Here is a 20,622-nt window from a genome sequence, read left to right on the forward strand (position 1 = left end):
GCACAGGGACACATCTACTTGTCAGAACTCAGATTTTTCCCTTCTAGTCCCTCTTTATTAGTGCTGCTACCTACTAAAAAATGTTAGCTGCCCAGTCAAAGTGATTGAATCTCATCAGACGTCCTAATTCTGTTCTCGTAAGAACATTACCTAGCTCTGTGCAGCCTTCAGTGTATCTTTTACTATGCCAAGTCACAACCTAACAATAAATTCTTGAGGATCTCTTAAAGATATCTAATCCACTACTGATGTTGCTATCCCTAAAACCTCTTGGAAATGTCATATTCAATAAGCTCAAGATCAAAACCATACTGTGTAGGGTACAATGCTCTCAGTATTTGTCGCATTTCTGGAGGCAGGATTTCTATTCTCAGAATCCTGGGGACACTCTCAGTAAAGGGTGCTGCTCCTCAGATGTGTTAATGCTCGTGTCTGATTCGCCCACTTCTTTTGCTATGGTAGCACAGGTGTATTTGTGGCCACATGATGAACTAGTTAAAGACCGAAAGCAGCTAAAAAACTGCTTGTTTTCTTGCCGTGTTACTTTTCATTTGGATCAGTTGTTGTGATTCACCATGTGACAGCACCATAGAGAAGAGATAAAGAAACAAACCCAGGAAGTTATGCAGACTGTTTAATTCTATGGCAGTGATGCCTTATGCCAGCTGAAAGTGTTTGTGTAGCTATGGTTTCAAGGATATGGTTTTAAGGTTGTCCTTAAAATGCCTTTATATCTGATTCATTTTGAAAAAATGCACTTTGAAAAAATGTATTATGACAGTTCCTATCTGCATACCTTCACACATCTTCTCTGGCCAGACAGAAAGGATGGTCCTTCAAAGTGCGGCTGAGCAATTTGCCTAGTTTTTGTGCATATGTGCCCCAGATATTGTCCCACATCTTATTTCACTATGATGCCTAGAGACTCAGTAACGACTAAACTCCTGGTGAGACGTGATTGTGGCCTATCCAGCAGATCAATGCTGTCTCACTGATGGGGAGGGGGTGTATCCTGAAAGCATTCAACTGTTGGCTCTTACCTTATTCTTAACTGTAAGCTCTTTAAAGCAGGAGCAGGTGTGTGTCCTGTACAGTTGGCAGGAGTTCTGCAGCTTGTGGTCTGTAAGCTAAACAGGCATATCTGCAAAGTCTATCCACAGAAAAAATGTATACTATCCACTAGATGTGCCACAATTTGTTGCCTCATCTAGACAACTGGTCTCATCCTTGTCTTTTCTAGTCTCTCATTTTACTTCCTTTTTATCCTAAATATATTGAAATGCTATTACACACTAGGATACCACTGTGTAGTAATTTAACTAACAGAAACTTCTAGTAGTGAGAAGTTCAAGGCTATGTTAGTAGCTTTGCCTTTTATTTATTTTCTCTCCATTATGCTCTTCTATTTACTTACGTGTTTGTATGTAAACAAGCATATGCATGGGCTTATATAAAAAGATTTCACTGAGCAATGGAAAATTCCTTAAGGATGATAATTGCTTGTACATTTCTTATTATTCTTTTCTAAATTCTTTTCCTTCGATCACTACACTAGTTCATTGTGAAAAGCCATATGTTCTGAGGCTCATGAAGATGGCATATTTTCTTCATGTTATCAACACAGACTTAAACAGTGTCTTCATGCTAAAGAACTCAAAATCACTGCAAGACACAAATCTAGCTCCATCAGTGTGGGACTATTTTTCAACAGCAGTGCATTGCCCAACTGGTGCAGAGGACAGTAACACATTTGAGGAAAGAACATTTCTGAATGCCAAACATAGAGAGATGAGCCACTAAATCTTATGAATTATCCATGCAGAGCAGAGAGAACATTTGTTTTCAAGGTCAAAAGAGAAAGATCCCCTGACCTGTACGGTAAACTATATGTTAATACATTTATCCATCTTTGAAATATAAAGGACAAAGTCAAAACAAAGAGAAATGAACCAGTGGGGTAAGTCTGCCAAACTACCAAAATCATTATGCCATCCATTTTAAATGGCACTTTTATGTCTGTGAAGGGCATGAACAATGAAAAAGAGATCTATTTCAAATTTGAGTTGCTTCCAAACTAGAGATTGCTGTATCGAGTATATTTGCATTCTTTGGCTAACCCTTAGTTGATTCCACTTTATATACTCTGTTCCTGTACTTGTTTAACCACCTCATAACTAATGTAGTGGCAAAAATAAATAAACCAATATTAGATTTTCTAAAGGGAAAGTGCAGTAGCATCTCATAAATATCTCTACACTTCCCACTGGCCATCACCAGACAGCATATTCAAAGTTGGCATGATCCCCTGAAACTAGTGTGTTTTGCTATGGTTGTCAACACTAACATTTAATGGATGGCAATTAAGGAAAGAGTCAAGGTCAAATGACACATCCTAACTGCATTGCACACATAACACTCAAGTTCAGTTCCTGATGGGCTGTCAAAGCACAATTCTTTAACAGGTAGAATGAGGGGGTTGTAATACTAGAGGAGAAGAATGAATTCTGACCTTAAGTGTCAAGTTTAAACTCTCTAGTAGTGCAAAGGGACTTGAAAGTCCATTCTGGAGATAAAGAAGAATAGGGTACAGGGTATAGAACCTGCGACCTAGAGAAATACAGTTTCTCTTGCTTTTCTCTTGCCTTGTCAGGAAGAATAATTGATTTGTCTCCTTTACACTGTACTCCCCCACCTTGCCCCACCATAGAGAGGTCAGAACTTCTGCCTTTCCTCACTAGACGTTGCATTTTTCCCCCTCCTGCATAAAGACTGGAGAGACAAATGCATGTTTTCCATTCCTCCTGCTATTGAGTCACAAAGTCTGAACTGGACCATGAACTGCTGTCAGAGAACTCTTTCCAGCCACAAGAAAAAAAAAAATGTGGCACAGTGGTATGGAGAATGTACCAGCCTAAACATATTATGCTTTTCCTAAATCATTGACATGGTATCAAAAAAAAAAATCAACATTTGTATCTCTGATGACTGTAGAGTGGTAGGATTTGCAACAAACATTTCAGAGTATTCATCACTGTGCTTTTTAATATCTCCGCACAGGCGGTTAGTTTAATTTCTCATATATCCATGTCATTTTTCTTTCATATTAATATTCCCAAATGACAAGTACATTACTTCAAGCTGTTGAATTGATTTTCAAGAGGAATCTTGGTTCACATAAATTGTTGCTTTTTATGAAAATTTCAAAAAATGGCCAGATTCAATTCCATCCTTTGTAAGAAGCACTAAGAAGTATGTTAAAGTAGGAAGAAATTATAAACTGGCAGAAACAATCATATTGTTTTTGCAAATGCTTGTGAAAGATAAATCAGTTACTAAAAAAATCTCATTAAGTAAAACAAATCCAACAGCTCGATACATTCTCTCTTCTGAATGTTTCCGGCGCAGAGACAGCCCAGTCCTTACAGAAATTGAAACTAATACTGTCCCCTCTGTTTTGGCACAGGTACAGCAACATAGCACCAGTGTAAGATGGCAGGGGTGTGCCATACAGATGTTCTTTTTCACCCAGTGGAACCTGTCAAAACCCAGACTAGCTATTGAGGGTAGATTCAACAGTTCAGTGCTCCTTGGAACCAAAGAAACTGAGCTGAGAACCAAGAGGTTCTGGGCTCTAGGTTCATTCTGTGACCCACAACTATTTTGCGGTTTCTTTTGATTGACATTAAACATTGTTTTTTTTTCTTTTCCCTTCCCTTCCCTTCCCTTCCCTTCCCTTCCCTTCCCTTCCCTTCCCTTCCCTTCCCTTCCCTTTTTTTCTATCTTTTTGTCTTCTTCATTTGTCACTGTCCCATCTCCAACTGCAATGCAATGTAAATTTTACTTCAATGAATAAATTAATATAGAAATATTATAATAGTCTAACAGTTGTCTGTAACTATGGAGTATCACCATGTAATTACATTAGATAATGTTTCCATGCCCTTTAAACCATCATAGCTAGACATCATTATATTGTTTGACTCTCTTACCTGGTTAGTTTGATTTCCTTTGACATGATAATGCAAAATAATAAGAAAATGTAAATTGCATGATTACAGTATTGGTAAAATATCACTACCATTGGTCAAATATTAATCAAATAATGAAGGCAATTCTTCATCAGATTGTTCTAGAAGCAGTCATCTAAAAAAAGGCAGTGTTTAGAAATGCATGACTACGATGTTTATCCATGAAGAAAACAGTATATCTTAATATTTCTCAAGAACCATATGTCTCTTTTAGAAGATCATACCAGTTTCTTTTATGCAGGCCAATAAGGGTCATTAAACACCAATGGGTCTCTGAGTCCTTCTTCAGAGTCAATGACATTGTAGACTTCACCAGGGATCTCATTTTCCTTCTGTACAAGATCTGCAGGGCAAAGGAGGCAAATGAACTATGAAAAACATAATCATTTCTTTTACTGTTGCTTTTTTATCATAAAAGTTCCATTTATTTAAATTCTATTAAAAAACACATTTGCCTGCTGAAAGCATAAATATATACTTTTGTTATATTTACAATTTTTCATTTAAATAAAAGAGCTTTGACACTCTTCTAGAAAAAATAAGAAAAAAATATTCCCCATAATAAATATTGCACATGCCTGTTATAAAAACTTTGGGAAAAGAAAGTGGTTAAGAGAGTAAATTTTTCCAGAACAGTTTCTCAGAGACGACTGGAAAATATTTCTCAAGTACCTGAAGGAATTAGGAGTCTAACACCCATTTTCAGAAGGACTTGAGCACTGATGTTCTGCTGCTCGAAAGTCCCTGTGCATTTAACTCTCATTTTAATTGAAGGGAGTTAGCCTCCCAAAAACCTATGTTGATCCAGAATTTAGGATGAAAAGCCTTAAGGAAAGGCATGAGGATTTGGGTTTATCAAAGGCCAGATCTACTAAAAAGCATTTAGGAACCTAGAGGCAGAGATAGGTGCCTAGCTGATTTTTTTTTTTGAAAAAGAATAAAGAAAGGTTAAGTCCGTAACACTCATTGAGATTAGTGCGCATTACTGCTTAGGCTGTCTTAGAAAGTGCTAGATACAACTCTGCATCTAAATCTTTTCTTGAATAGCTTTTGAAAATGGACTTTATGATACAAGTGCAGTGATTTATCCTATTCTTAATTCTTAGCCTCACAAAGATTGCCATAGAGGCACTTTACTCAAATGATTGTAGATCATGATCTTGGTGGAAACAGGCAGAATTAGATGGCCAGTTCTGCCGGCAACAAACTTTACACTATTTTTGGATCTAGAAATTCATAAATGGTTGAGAGCTGAAAATAACAGGCTGTCTCACTCCGCTCAGGTTGTACATGGAAAACTGCTGGACTCTGACACATTCAGCTTCAAGAGTCCGTCCCCTAAACGGTGAGCAGCCCAGAGCACAGGCACTTGTTTAAGCAGCCATACTGCCAGCCGTGCTACAGTTTGTTAATGAGCTACAAATTCACTTTCACCATATTAACCACAGCTGGGAGGACCGTAAGGAGTAGAATGAAAGTTACAACATACATGATACAAATCTGGCAAAACCCACCATTTTCATTTATGATTTCTGGAAGGAAGCAGACTTTTTTTTTCTGATTGTCTTACCCCATTAACACCTGCAGCTTAGTTATTATAATCTCTTCTAGTTTTTATTCTTGCTTTTATGATTCACTCATATCTTCTACAATTCTGACAGATCTTAGCTTTCAGCCTTTACAACGAAGAATCCACTCTTTAGTACTGAAAATGTTTCCTGCCTAAGTCACACTTGGTGTTTTTCCTGTGCCGTCGGGCTTCTGAACACACTGACTGACGGTAAGCTTTGAGAAAGAACAACAGGTTACCTCATAATCTCTTCTTGTTAGTGCTTGTTCTGGAGAGCACCTGCTGTCTTTAAAAGGGATTTTAGTGACCCAAGATTAAGAAATCTCCCTACAACAATTACTGTTCTTATCACTGAAGAATACTCAAACCAATGTGACATCTTCCTGATGGTTTCAAATTCAGAGACTCAGGGAGAGATAAGAGTCAAAGAACCATGTAGTGTACATTTTATAAGGAGACATCAAACCAGTCCAATATGATTCAATTTTTGAGAAGAGCAATGCTATCAGACTAATTGATTTCTGTCTGCAAAATATCTATAGGAAGAAAGAACCTATGATTTCATTATAAGAAATTTTAAAGTGCAACGGTGCTTACAGTATTTCTAATAATCCTTATAGTTCATCCTCATTTGGCACATAAGACAGTGGGTACAGGGAAGCTAAATGAACAGCCCAGCCCAGCACTGGAAATTTGTCAGGAAGGGTATTAAAACTCAGGACTGCTATCACTGGCACATCGAGCTATCATTTAGGTTTAAAAAATGCTTACAAAAATGTAGACTTGTTCTCTTATTACGGGATCCAGTAATGCTTATGATTTGAAAAAAGATCTTTTACCATGATATATTTTGCCATATCCCATATTGCTCCTCAAAATGTTTTTCAAGAGCATATTAACCATTGAATTCCTGTCCCCATTCCTTTCACTTACAGTAGGGGTACAATGCCAGTTCTTTCTGACATTGTCCAAAGTCTTCAACATTTTAAAAATGAATGTGAAAAGCTGAAATTATCAAAAAAGGAGCACCCACTAAATCTATCCATCCTTTTGTCTTTCCTGTAGCCTGTGTACAAACAGAGGACATGAATATAACTTCATTTGCTTTTTTCCCCCTTATTTGAGAAGATCCATCAGAAGACTGTTTAAGATATAGAAAAAACAAGTATCATATCTAAATACCAAGCAATACTAACCTTATGAGCTAATAGATATTTAACTGATAAAGAGCCTGCTGGGAGCTCGGCATATTCTGCGATCCTGCGATGCTCAATCCCCTCTCGGTCACAGCAGTAATGTGTGCATCACCTATCGCATTTAGAGGATACCCGAACTTGCAGATTGGTTAGAAACTGAAAGTAATAACTTTATATTAGATGCAAGAGGTTCATTTGCCAGAAGGATTAAGTAACTTAGATGGTAACTATAAGGGTAACAAACTGATAATTTAAAGGGTATTTGAAAATTGTCATCTTGGATATTAGATAACGGAAAGCCAAGATGGCAGCTGAGTAACCTGAAGACAATTTTGACTATTCGAAGTACAGAGGGTGAAATTATTGTCTGAGGCAAATCCATTTTTGCTTGGCAATATTGAGAATTTCTCTAATTAAAGGGAATGTATAAGTTTGCTATTTATAAATTAGAATATTTTCCTTTTTGTGCAAGCAAAGTTGAAGGAGAATCTCAGCTGCAGAATATACTATGTGTACCTATCTTCTGACTGTAGAACACCTGAAATTCATTGATTATGCCCACCATGGTAGAGAAAAAAAATGTAAGAAGCAACAACAAAATTAATTAATAAGCTGTAACAAGCTGACAAATGCGAAGCAGGTCAAACATCAGCTTTACTGAGGTGCATGCATCTAGCATCTCAGTGAATAATATGTACCCAGGACGGCTATAGCAGACAGGTATTCTTATTTCTTTGAAGGTCTGAGGTGCTGGATTGGCTGCAGAACTCCCGACTCTTCTGGTGATCCCCAAATCAGTTATTATACAACAAAACACAGTGGTTCCTACTCAGCCTGCTATGTCAGTATGTAGTGAAGGAGCCTTTAATCACCTGATTGACTGAGGCGCAAAGAGTCTACAGTCTAAAATTTCATACACAGTCTGGATGAAAGCTAATTACTGGCTGCTACTCTAGCTGCTTTCCTGTGGGCGGAAAAAAAAATGGTGAAAAAAATCACATGCACTCCTTTCATTGCTTCATGCTATGAACTATAATCACAAAAATATTTATATAAAAATACAGCCATTTCTAAGTTTCAAGAGAATAGAAGACTGTCTGATAGTCGGAAAATGTTCTTACTGATCAAGATGTATCCCCCAAGATATATGCTTAATTAATCTGAATTAAATCCCTGGCTTCCAGGTTCCCAGCTGAAGACTGTTTTTTTTTACAATTGTTTCCAGTAAAAAGTGCATTTTCACATCTGAGCAATAGTCCTTATGACGGGGCTTTGTGATAGCAAGAATGAGCCTACTAAAGGCAAGTAGTACACAAAGCTTTATGCCCATGCGTGTAACTCTGGAACTCCAGCGGGACTGTTCACAGTGTGCAAAGGGAGTAATACGAATCAGTCTTTGCAGGACTAAGGGACTTCAGTGCAACATCATTAATACCATTATAATACATTATTTAAAAATCAAACAAGCATAAAGATTAGTCCAAATGAAAACTGCTGTTAATTGAGTATAATAGATCAAACAGAAGGAAGCAAAGGCAACAAGAGAACCAGGAAAAACATGATTAAAATCAAAGAATGTGAACACGTATATGGCATGGTTTACCAGAGCAAGAGAAAAAATACACAAATAAGCAAGAAGATAATGTGCTTCACAATTCAATAATCAGAGGAAAATTATGAATTAATAGGTGAAATGATATCCTTCAAAATTCATATTTGAGAGGTACAAGATATTTGAGCAGATTCACATATGTATTGAGAAAAAAATGGCAAGCCACAGATTTCAACAATGAAATGCCTTTTCATAATCAGCGAATGGTATCAGAAATCTTGTTAATGAAAGTCTCAGTGTCTCCTGTCACAATATCCTTTGATGACAAATTATGCTTCAAGGTGAGAGCCAAGGCAGTTGAGATTCTTATTCTGAATCACCCAATAGGAGACTCTCTTTCCTTCTCTCGCTTTCTTTCTCTTCTGGCTGTGGATAGATCATGACGAGTTGAAAGTCCTTGGAATAAAGTCAGCCTTTGCAACTTCTTTCCTATTCAACGTTTTTTTGACTAATGTATCTATTTCTTAGACATTGGTTTAAACTCTGCCATATTTTTTTTCTCCAGTTTGGAAGGGAGTAAGTATTTTAGCATATTATTCCAAGGTATTATGTCTTGGTTAAAACATTTGCTTATATTCTATGTCCTATGAAAACTGCAGTTTCTAGTATTTCTCATCATGCATTTATATTCACTGTTATCTTCTTAATCAGAATAGCTTTTGTGGAACATTTTATCTATTTCCAGATAACTCACTAGCAATTGCTTTGCACTGTATACTCAAAAACTGCTTTGCATGTCTATGTTATAATTTCCCAATTTTAGTGTTCACTGGCCTATTGGATCAACTCAACTTTGAGCTTTGGTGAACTTCATTAAAGGACACTGAATTACAAAATAAACTCATTTGTTCCTTATAGGAAACTAATCTTACAAGAGATTTTTACACACCAGTCTCAACACTTCGGATCTTCAAAAAAATTTTTGAAGCAAAATTGAGGTTAGGATAATTGCATATACTTTTGACAGTGAACTAGAAAAACAATGCATTGCTGATCTCACAAAAAATATTAGGTAACTTAAGGCTTTCAAAAAGCTAAGATTTGCTAGGAAATAAACAAGGTAAAAAACATGAACATAACTTTGCTACTCTCTGAGTTTGCTTTGGCACTAATACTATGTGCAATTCTCATCATCCTGTTGCAGAAAGAACATGAGTGATCATATTTCCAGACATGGCAATGCTACAAATGATATGACTCTGCACCCACAATACTGTTTTAGAGCCAGGGTCACTCAGTACTAGCCCTGCTTTTGGCCTCTCTCCTTAGGCACAGAATACCGCCAGAGTCAAATTGCTGGGCTACGCAGATCTTTGGTCCAACACAGTATGGCAGCTCCTCTGTGTTTTCATGATGCAGCCAGTCTCTAGAAATGGCCCAAAGTAGCTTCCTTTTCATTTAGCACATTGCCTTCCATGTACCAAACTTTATCTTTGAGGCAATGGTCAACCACAGTCGAGTGGGCCTCTGGCTAATTTAAATTAAACCAAGGCTGAGAACAATGTATATCAGGAAGAAAACTTTAATGGCACTTTTGATCACAATGACCATCAATCTTCTGCCACTATAAGCCACAAGCTAGGATCCAGCCCAAATCATTGCACTCTTGAACAAGATACCATTTTTGATGGCTGATTTCCATCAGACTTAGAGAAGGGCAGTGACAAAACAACCCTCCTCCCCAGCGAACTATAGAGTGATAGCAGTAAGAAATAGTATGTTTTCTATGAAAGGAAGCGTATATGCAAAAACCTGTGCTCCTCCTACAAGCAGCAGTCTACAGAATAACATTTTTTGATGCACATAATTCTGGCTTAATTCCACAAAATGAACTGCAGAACTGCCTCAATTTAATTACTACCCCAGGAAGCACTGTGACAGTCCCAGTGCAGTGCTGAATAAGCATTTTACCTCTGACAGCTTGAAGATGTATTGTAGTACTGAAATTACAATACGTACCATGACTTGTTCTGTCATCTGACTTTGGGAATGCAGCATGTGCTTGTCTCTATAATGAGCTGTCTGATATTCACCCATTTCACCTGTAGCAAACAGGAGTAAAATGTAAGTAACCATAAGTAGGCATATTAGTTGAAGGTAAGCAAAAATACTCTCTTTTTTTGGCAAAGATTTCATATTCTTTTAACTATCTAGACAAGTACGATGCATAATTTACTTACGTTTTCACATTTGGTGTTGAAAAACATTTTGCATTTTCTAAATTTTTAATAATGATTACTATAATTTGAAAAAATAAAAAAGAACAGTTCTTTCTTTCCCCATCCTACTTCATGCTCAAAAGAAGATTCCTGAAAAGTATATTACAGAAATAGTTGCCACTCTGTCTAGGACAAGGATAAATTGTGCTGTGTGGCCTAAGGACACAAAAGCAGGGCCTCTAAAGAAAATTGGTTTTGCAGGAAAAAGTTTTCTTTGATTAATTCAAAGATCAAAGAATGCAAAGGCTAGTTAAAAAATGCAATGGAATATTTTATATAGCTCTTACACTAATGTAATTCACTAATGACTTTTTAGTAAATATATTTATACTTGAAGAAATATACTGTTCTGCCCTTCTATAAACATAGTGATGTGCACTTCTTAAAAATGAAACAAGTGTTCCAACTTGTATCCAGCAGAAAACAGACTAAAACTTATTTTTTCATGCAAAGTCTTGTAGGGAAAGGTTAATAGCTTTATTTTCATTTAACTATTCTACTATATCAGAATTAGACCGTATCACCCTTTCTCTGGCTAAACAATTTTTAGATATGTGCCAAATCCCAGGCTGAATGTTCAAGCACACACCTCACAGGAGTTCTTCACACCTATAAAAAGAACATCTAGGGTGCACCAAAAAAAAATCCCCAGTGATTTTTTGTTGACTTAATGAAGTTTAACACTGCTGTGAGTTAAGTATCATAGACTAAATCTTGCTTCATGCCACTTTGGAAGTCAAAACTGATGGAATGCAGAAACATAATATCCCATATTCTCCTTTATTTCTTTCTTTTAAAAATATAAATGTTTAGCCATCTTTCTTCAGACTGACAGGGTAAATAAATAAATAAATAAATAGATAGATAAATAAATAAATAAAGTACCTCAGGATTTAGAAAACATTTCCCAGTTACTATTATGTTAAAACATGAGTTTTCACTCTCAGAAAAGCATTATGGCCAAAAAGAAACAATACTGTGAAGAAAGATGAAAAATTGTAGATTACTTTCACAGTCTCTCATTCTACAATGGACAAAATATCCACACTCTAGCTAGACTCCTTTGAAAAGCATATTTTCCTTTTATACAGAGATAAAAAGCAAAGCTTTCAGGTCAGAGGCTACAGGGGGAAAGAGCTAATGTCTCCATGTGCTTTGATGTTACAAGTAGTCCTTCGTCACAGAAGTGTATTAAAGCTACTAGTAAACTGAGCCAGCATATTTAATAACCACTTTCAGTATGGGTGGCATATAGATTATTCTGTACATAACACTGCAAGGGAAGCTCATGTGCATTATGAACAGTAAGCAAACCTTTATTTTAACATGTTAACATTAATTCAAAATACAGTATAGCTAAAATGCAGCGTGTGATTTATGGATCCCATAGGAAGACCTCTCTTTATAAATGTATCTAAAGCAATGATAGACAGCAAACCAGGATTAAGTGTTCCTCTCACAGTGAAATGTAACATATATAATGGGTTTTGTACTGGTGTGCAATATCTGAAAACAGCAAATTTCAGCCTATCGAGTACTAATCACAACAGTGATGATTAATAGCATATGGTGTCGTTGCTTTTGAAGCTGAAACTGGTTCTGCATGAACCAGTCTAAAACAACACTGGTCTCATTCAGTTGTCTTTCACAAAATCTTAGGAGGAAGAGATGAAGGATCCAATCCATTAATGCTAATTTACTTGTTAAACCATCTTTCAGAACACTACAGCTCACAATCCAGGAGACCCTGGAACGAATCAGTAAAAATGGGTCTAAAGTACTCAGTTTTCTGGTATTATGTATGTTACACGAATGCATGTATGTATAGTGTTGTATGTCGCACCAAACTATACAAAAGTAAGCAGCAAGGATAGAAATACATATTATTTATTTCCAACTTATGTTTATTTTTATATCTATGTAAATTAAAACTTGCTAGGAGTACCAAACCTCAAATGAACAAAACCAACAAAAATTCCATTCCCCTTACATATTTGATATCCTGCATCAGACCTCTACACACAATAAAATTTAATTTCTGATTAAGTTTTGCGTAATTTGGAAAAGTATGTTTGCCTGGATGCAAACACTAGTAGTTCACTGAAACCATTGATTATTCTTAGTTGAAAATTACATGAATACAACCTAGTTCCCCTGTAGTTTGAACACTGCTGAGTAGACAGTCAAATAGTGAGAATGTCTACCAAAATCTCAAGTACTTAAAAAGCTGAAATGCAATCACTCTCTGTTTGAACCAGAGGCAGACACACCGCAGCAACTTTTCTTTTCAGGAATGCCAGAGGAATCAAGCTCTGACTTCAGCCAGAAGAGAATCACCATAAGAAGAGCAACAAAGATTTGTGAAGCACTTACACTAGGGAGTTCCTCAAAGAGGATGGAATGAATTTTAAAGAAATAATAGAAAAGCAGAATGGCTGGAAACAGGTAAGTGTAAGAGAACAGGAATTCAGAGGGCAGCTGAGAAGGAGGTGATAAAAAAGCTAGATATATGACGAGTAGGGATAAAGAAAGAAAACTGTAAGAAAATAAAATATGGGGAACCTTAAACAGAGAGGAACAAGGGAAATACCAGTCACTCTAAATTTTTCCTGGCACAGCAGCAAAGGAGCAAATCGTTCTCCCTGCAGGTTCAGGTACCTGTCACATAAGGTCTAGGAGGAATTTTTGAGCCTGATTATTCTTAACATGTTTCCAAATTACATTTTTAGCTCTGTAAGTTTCCTTTATAAATATATTTAAGAGGAATGATTCATGGGAAAACCTGGAGCACACATTGTTCTAAATAACAGCAGCCTTTCTAGATCCGTTTTCCACATTGTTAAGACGTGGAAGCTCTGAAGGTTTGAACAGATCATATCAGCCTCACAATACTAGGAAATACCCCAGCCCCTTTGCTGGAAAGCAGATCTGTCTGAAGAGAACTCATTCTCAGTCCCTCCAAAAGTGAATCTACTGCGTGAGCATGAACTCGCTTTTGAGACAGTATAAATTCTTCACTGTATGGTCCCAGACATACCCTCTGTGGAGGGTACGTGCAGCAAACCGCTCACAGGCCTCATTATAATAGCATCAAAAGCACAGAGTCATATACCAGCATCCAAACCCCCAAAAGCTGGTCAAAGGATCTCCTCAGGCAACTGAGAGCCTTTAACAAGCGAAATAATGACAGATTTAGACATATTTTTTTCAATGGAAGATGCTGCCTTTTGCTTCTCACATGGCTGAATGCAGTGGACTGGTCAAGGCCTGTTTTTCGCTTCCATGCCTATTTTACCAGGTTGGGAAAAAAAAAAAATCAGATTTTTCAGGATGTTTCCCGATTACCTTCTGAGTAAGATACTTACTGATACCCTTTAAAGCCTGTGTCCCTTTCTTGCGCCTGCCTCAACACCAGCTTCTGAAGTGTTAGCACCAACAGGTCCCCCCGTCCTTATTCTCTATGTCAGAGTAACTCCACTCCATTTAAATCTTAATCCATTTTAGACTCAACTTCTCCCTTTTTTATTTGGGAACATCCCATGTGGACCCTGTTCTAGCTCCCCAAAGAGGACCAGAAGGAAGAGCTGCAGCTCTTCCTGGGGGAATTGCAGCAGGATGATTCTTGTGGACAATTCCTGGCCTTGCTGGGTGGAGCTGTGGGAATTCCAGGTTGGTTGGTGTGCGCCCTGCCCACAATGCTTCTTTTTCATCTGTTTTTTGTTTTATTATTATTATTTTTTTTTTGCTGTTCACAAAGACCATCCACCATCCACCATTAGCAGACCTACTGCTAATAAGCAACAGTGATGAGTTTGCTTTAATAAGCTGTGTGATTTATAAGTGAAACTACTGCCATGTGTTCAAAAAGAACAAGGTCACTAGCTAGAAAGAAACTCACTGTTATTCTTAAGAGACAAAGTCAGGGGATATAAAAGGGCATACATAATTTCTCTCTGAAACCATATGATAAAATGACAGCAAAAATCAGCTTAGAAGCAACACGTGAACTACCCTTGTGTGCCTTCTGCTCTCCTCCTTCCCAGACTAAATGGATCCGTGTCTCTCTCTTGTCACACTGCTGTAACTTCCATTCAGTCTCCCCACTTCACCTTGACCGCATCTGAACAGTGACAATATGTTTCTTGTTCCTCTCACTTTTCCCAGCAAGGATCACTGACGGCCTCTTACTTTGTATTTTCTCAGCTTTAGAGGCAGGGATTTTTCTTCCTTCCCCCTCACCCCCTCCCAGCCATCATCATTGCTGTTTGGAGAGAATTTTGTTCAATTTCCATTTTAAATGTGCAATGTTTGAATTAGCTCATAATGTCTCCCTGCTTGCAGAAGAAACAGCTAGTCTCGAAAAAAGAAAAAAAAAAGTTTTATTTTTTGCAAAATAAAAAAATGAAAAACCAAAGGATAATCTTAAATCATTTTACACTGCACATGAAACTCAAAAATAATGAGAGCTCTTCAATTTAGAAATGATTGGGGTTCTAGGCATACGAATCAGAGAGAGCTGTAAAATTATTAGAATACTACAGCATCTTCGCAAGCATTTCAATTCAGAGGTGATCAGAGATTCTGGACTTGCAGAGCAATTTACTTGGCATTTGCAGGAAAGCCTCACTCTTTCAAACTGAAGCACTCTTAACAATATGAAGAACTCCAATAATTTTAAATTGATGTATACCATACATGCCTAGAAATCCAATTTAGTCTTTAAATAAAAACATTTTAACTTCAGAAGTATGAAGGGCCCACCCACAACATAACAGCAATCTAGCCTTTACAATTCACCTGTCAATTCAGTCTAACTGTTACTTCTCCCATGCTAGGTTTTTCTGGCATGAGAAATTGTTGAAAACATTTAAGATGAGTATTTCCTTTAGCCCTGTCCTTCAGGCTTACTGTCAAATTATATATGAATTTCTTACTAAACCCAGTGGACTTCTGGACAGCATCAGACTGCAAGCTGATTTGCAAGGTAAGGGGCATTCTAAATCCTTTTTATAGATCGCAGACAGAACAATATGTTCTATATAATATGCTATCTTTATAGTGTTAACACTGCATCAGAGATGCAATATATTCCCATCAAAACTTTTAATTTAGTTGAGGTTAGGTTTTTAAACAGATATATATATTCCTAAGGGATATAAAATACATTGAATTCTAAAAAATATATCGAAAGCCCAGGAATATTAAATTGTTTAAATTTAAAAGATTACAGTTCAAGTGGACACAAAAATGTTGAGTGGAGCTTCCCCAAAGAAGAGAGGTCCTGTATTCGCCCAACAGGAACCTCTGCCGCCCTCATGAAAATCATCCATAGAAAACAGACTCCTGTTACAGATGAAGTGTCTTCTACACTTGCCATGTAGCAGACAACCACTTTTCTAGTCATACTAGCCCTATCAGAAAGCCTCCCTGTAGCCCACAAAATCAGAGGCCAGAGGGGGTATTATACTTTGTAGAAATCACTTTTTTTTTTCCCCTTACTGACTCAGATCTAGAGATTTACCCTAGAGGCAAAGACAGATATATTTTAGGTTAGATCTTGTCTTGGAGTTTGGTGCTGGAAAGCATTGCACTCATTTCTTACTAGGTGATCTAAAGCCATCAGTACAAGTTTGGACAGAGCTCGATAACACTGGGGATGGCCAGCATACCAGAAAGAAATACACGCAAGAGATCAGATTGGGAGGCCATAAATGTTTCCCTCAGGTTTTAAAATCCTGCAGCAGTTTTGCATATGATGCACTGCTGGAATAAAAAATTCCTAATCCATTATTGTCATAAACTCATAAAATTTGCTGCTATTCTATGTTTCAACTGTAAACTGCCTCTCTCATGTCTAGCGTCCTAAGATAATATAAGTTGGAAGGAACTTCTGGCGATCATCTAGTCCAACTCCCAACTCAGCACAGGATCTGATTGCTAGGAGGTTTGTCTGGTCAACATTTTAATTTCTCCAACTACTGTTTCTTTCTTTGTTTTTCTCAAACTACTGATATTGCTTGCATCATTATTCTAAAATTAGCAAATAATACTAATAAACCCTTCTGTTTTGCTCCTGTTTTGTTTTGGTTTTCTTTGTTTTGGCTTTTGGTTTTAGATTTTTTTTTTTCTGACAAGTTGATAGCCAGGCCTGTTCCTAAAGTTAGAATATATCTGTGAAATATTAATGAGATGTAAACTGATGCAGGTGCCTTGAATGGTCTATTGCTCTATTTTGCAGTTAGTGAAGACTATCATGTCTACAAACCTTGACAAAATGTCACATAACAAAAGAATTCGTAGACTTCTACCTTGAATTATTTCAGACTCACTACTAGGTATCAAAAGTGTTCCCAACTATCCATCATCAAAATCTGGGGTTTATAAAATGAGTTTAGCACCTCATGGTAGAGACAAGGGTGTATTTTAAAATATGCAAGCCCTTTTTTTGCAAATAGAAGGAAATACTATATCTCACCAGAATCTTTTAAATAAGGAAACCTGACGTATCTCTATATGAAAAATTTTGCAACAAAGCTTAAGGACCAAGCCACAAATTTTGCACCTAAAATTGTATATTTCACTTTCATCTAAGTTGTTTTCCATCCTACTTGACCTTTCTTTCTCATATTTTCTTTGTGTGAAATTTGAAAGTAAAATTGATTTGGAAATGTTAACAGGAGAACAGTTGTCATGACTCCAAAAAGAAAACTATGTTCATGTTCAACATTAAACACAGAAGCAGTCAGAAATGGAAAAGAATTTACAAAACAGCAAATATCTTGCAGTTCTTAAATTCTTTATAATTATAATTACAGTATTAAATGAGCTATATATACAAACATATATAACCCATTTTCATTTGAGAAAAAAAAAAGTTTGCTTTGTACAGGTATTTAATTTTGAAGCTTATCTATCGAGTTAAACTACATGGGAGAAAAATGAGTTCCCATCTTTCCTGAAGCTATTTGTTGGACAGTTTTCTTTAAGATAGGGTCATCCAGACTAAGCAGCACAATATTAAAATGATTTTTTCCATAACCATGTCCAGATGCCTTCTATTATTTTTGAATGAAAATCCCAAATGTTTTATTACACCACAAAAATTTAGTAAAAGCCTTAAACTACAGATTGTTTTTCTGTTTCCCCTCATGCTAAGGACTACTGTTCTGCTTTGAGTGGTTCAATCAGATGCTTAAAATTTCCCTCTATGTTCACAACAGCAATCTGAAATTAGTTGCTTTCAAGACCAGACAGGAAAAGTCAAAGTTTCTGTCAAAGTTTTGACAGAAAAGCATCAAAGCTGAATAAGCTCTCCTAATAATTTAATAGATTTTCCTTTAGGATTCAGATAGACCTCGTAATATGTTTTAAAACCTAACCCACTCAATGCCTTCTAGTTTTAAAATATAGCAGCATATTTTTTAATATCCTTTTTTAATAAACATAAGAAGTAATAAGAATGCTCTTCTTAAACTGTGTAATGCTTTGAGGTTTAAAATATTGCTGTATCCTAAGAACAGAAAGAACAGCCTCAAACAAGGCAAATATTACTCCAAGTCAAAGCAACAGCTATAATTTACTTCTGTCGTAGTTTTCTTTAGAAAGTCTATATTCTGATGGTGAGGGTTTGTTTTCATAAAATGTGAACGAGGTATGTTTCACATATTTGCATTATTCAAAAATGGATGAAAGGATTTTGTTCAAGCTTCCCAAATAAATTCTTGGGTTGCAAAAAGCAATCATGAATAATTACAATTTCAGCCCAAAGGTTGAAAGCTTCATGCAATTCCAAATGTATGGCAACTGTTCTACTGCTCCTGAACAGTACCCATTAGTAACATGATTTGCTGCTGAGTATAAAAGTATTGTCCTGCAGTTAGGGCATATTAAAAAACACATTTTCCTGGGTCTTTCCTTGAGTATATCTTTCATAACAGTTTTGTCAAAAATATTAAACTAAAACCCTTGACTCTTTTCCACTCTTCCATATAGACAGATAACTTCAAAAAAATCCACAAACTCCAGACTATGAATGAATAGGACCAGGGAAGATGTTAGGCCACAGGTGAATATCCATAAAGGCATTGAAGAAATTATGATAGGAAGTATTTGCATACTTTCCTGCTTGGTGATCTCTTTGTATCCATCACAAAGTCAGGTTTTACCTACTAGATTGCATTCCAACAACTGAATACACAGTATGCCTGTTTTTTGGGCTTTCTTCCTAGACCTTAAAACTAGAAGTGAGTTAGATTATATTTCTATGAGAAATATTTCCATACTTTAAGATACATATTTAAATTCTGATTCTTTTAAGTACAATATAATTCCCATACTACGGGAGAAAAAAATGAGATCATAAAAGACAAAGGAATAGTGAAATTTGCAGCTACTTTAGTTCTGAAAATCCCTACTATAATCAGCAGGAATTTAGAGGACCTGTGCCAAAACATAAATACATATATGAGAATTAAACTGTTACATTCTTGAAACAATTTCTGAAGAACTATACAGAAGTTGGTACTATTTCTATTTTAAGAATTCTCTCTCATGAAGGTGAACTACATAAACTAGGTGCTATTTTATCATTTCCTTTTCTTCTAATTATGGGCAAAACAAACGTGACCTCAGAACATCTTTGTTATTATTGTGAGAAAGGAAAGGGGGGAAAATAGTTAGGATGGGACAAATAATGTAAGAAGCTTTTTTTTTGTCAAGGTGTATGATTAGCTTAAATGGATGTTAGTGTTTTTGTAGGGGAAATTTTAAAAGGAAAGGAGGCTCTGTTAGCCAGCACACCAGCCACTAGAATGACTTAATCCTTGAAGATGTGGCAGGAGCTGGAATATCGTTGTAAATGATGATATTCAAATAGGGCACTTGTTTTGCTATCTCTAAAAGGTACCTTTTCCACTGTATTTCTTGAGACAGACTTTCTGAGCTTCAGAGTCTTTGCACAGCCGTCACTGTGCAGTGTATTTATTTCCAATTTATTTGACTTTGTAGCGGGCTATAAGCTTGACAGCGAACTCAATAACAGTCAATTCAAGGCACCTGCAATTACATACGGATCTGTAGGTGTCTACAGACACACGGAATAGCACCTGAGTTTTGGAGGTTGGTTCAGGTGACCATTCACTGGCTTCTAATGCCACCTGGAATGTCCTGGGATGTCCAAGATCCATCTGACAGCTGCACACAGATGACACAGGGCATATAGGAGACCCGCTCCCATAGCCACTCAAATAGTGCTAGACCCCTATGAGAGGACAGCCAAAATGAGGTGCTCATTAAAGAGCCCAAACAGTCCAGGTGACCAGCTATGGCATCAGCATTACCGTGAGCTGAACAGCTCACTGGGCTGCAGTGGCTATCCCTGCACTCACTTAATGGTAACTTAAGACCTAGCACATATGTTAACAACTGCATTTACTAAATGTAAATGTCTGTGACCTGAAGCTGAATCTTCTCACAGTTGTCTAGGCTCCTTTTTCTGTTATGAAAAGCATTACACCTATGCGGAGAACGATTCATTCTCTCCCCATATTAAAGTCTAAAATAGGCAGGAGGAATCAGCACCTAGAAACATCGTCCTTCTCTCCATGAGTTTAAGCTGGACTGAGATAACTGCTACCAATGCAATAGTATGAAAAAGCTTCCACAGAACCCTCACTCTGACATTGCTGATATTGACTCCAAATGTCGCAAATGAAATTGTAAGATAAAATCTTTAATGATTAGTTACATATTTTTAAACATTTCAATTACTTTTAACACATTCAGACTCAAGCAATTCATATAGAGCTCTCCTTCATGTATGGTGGCTTTCCGAGAAACTTTAAAGACATTAAAACAGAACTGCACACAACCTGAATCTTTCCATTCACTCTGGTTGTTTTTTTTTTTTTTCATTTTTAATTTTTATATAACCACAAGAGTAGTTCATACACATTTTTGTTAACTCTTTTGACAAATTCATAAGAATTTTCTTACTGCT

General features: G+C 36.6%; 1 long non-coding RNA gene across 1 annotated transcript in view; it reads right to left on the minus strand.

Annotated features, from left to right (window-relative positions):
- Positions 1–4,129: 4,129 nt before the first annotated feature.
- LOC148595505 (uncharacterized) overlaps positions 4,130–20,622 on the minus strand; it is a 74,140-nt gene continuing 57,647 nt past the window's right edge. Inside the window, exons 2-3 of the long non-coding RNA XR_015913132.1 lie at positions 10,366–10,448; positions 4,130–4,371 (exon numbers count right to left, since the gene is read on the minus strand). This is a non-coding gene — a long non-coding RNA (uncharacterized LOC148595505). The remainder of the gene's footprint in view (positions 4,372–10,365; positions 10,449–20,622) is intronic.

This window comes from Tinamus guttatus, unplaced genomic scaffold (assembly GCF_059628265.1).
Source record: "Tinamus guttatus ecotype Peru unplaced genomic scaffold, ASM5962826v1 Tinamus_guttatus_pri_ptg000088l, whole genome shotgun sequence".
In the NCBI taxonomy this organism is placed as follows: domain Eukaryota; kingdom Metazoa; phylum Chordata; class Aves; order Tinamiformes; family Tinamidae; genus Tinamus; species Tinamus guttatus.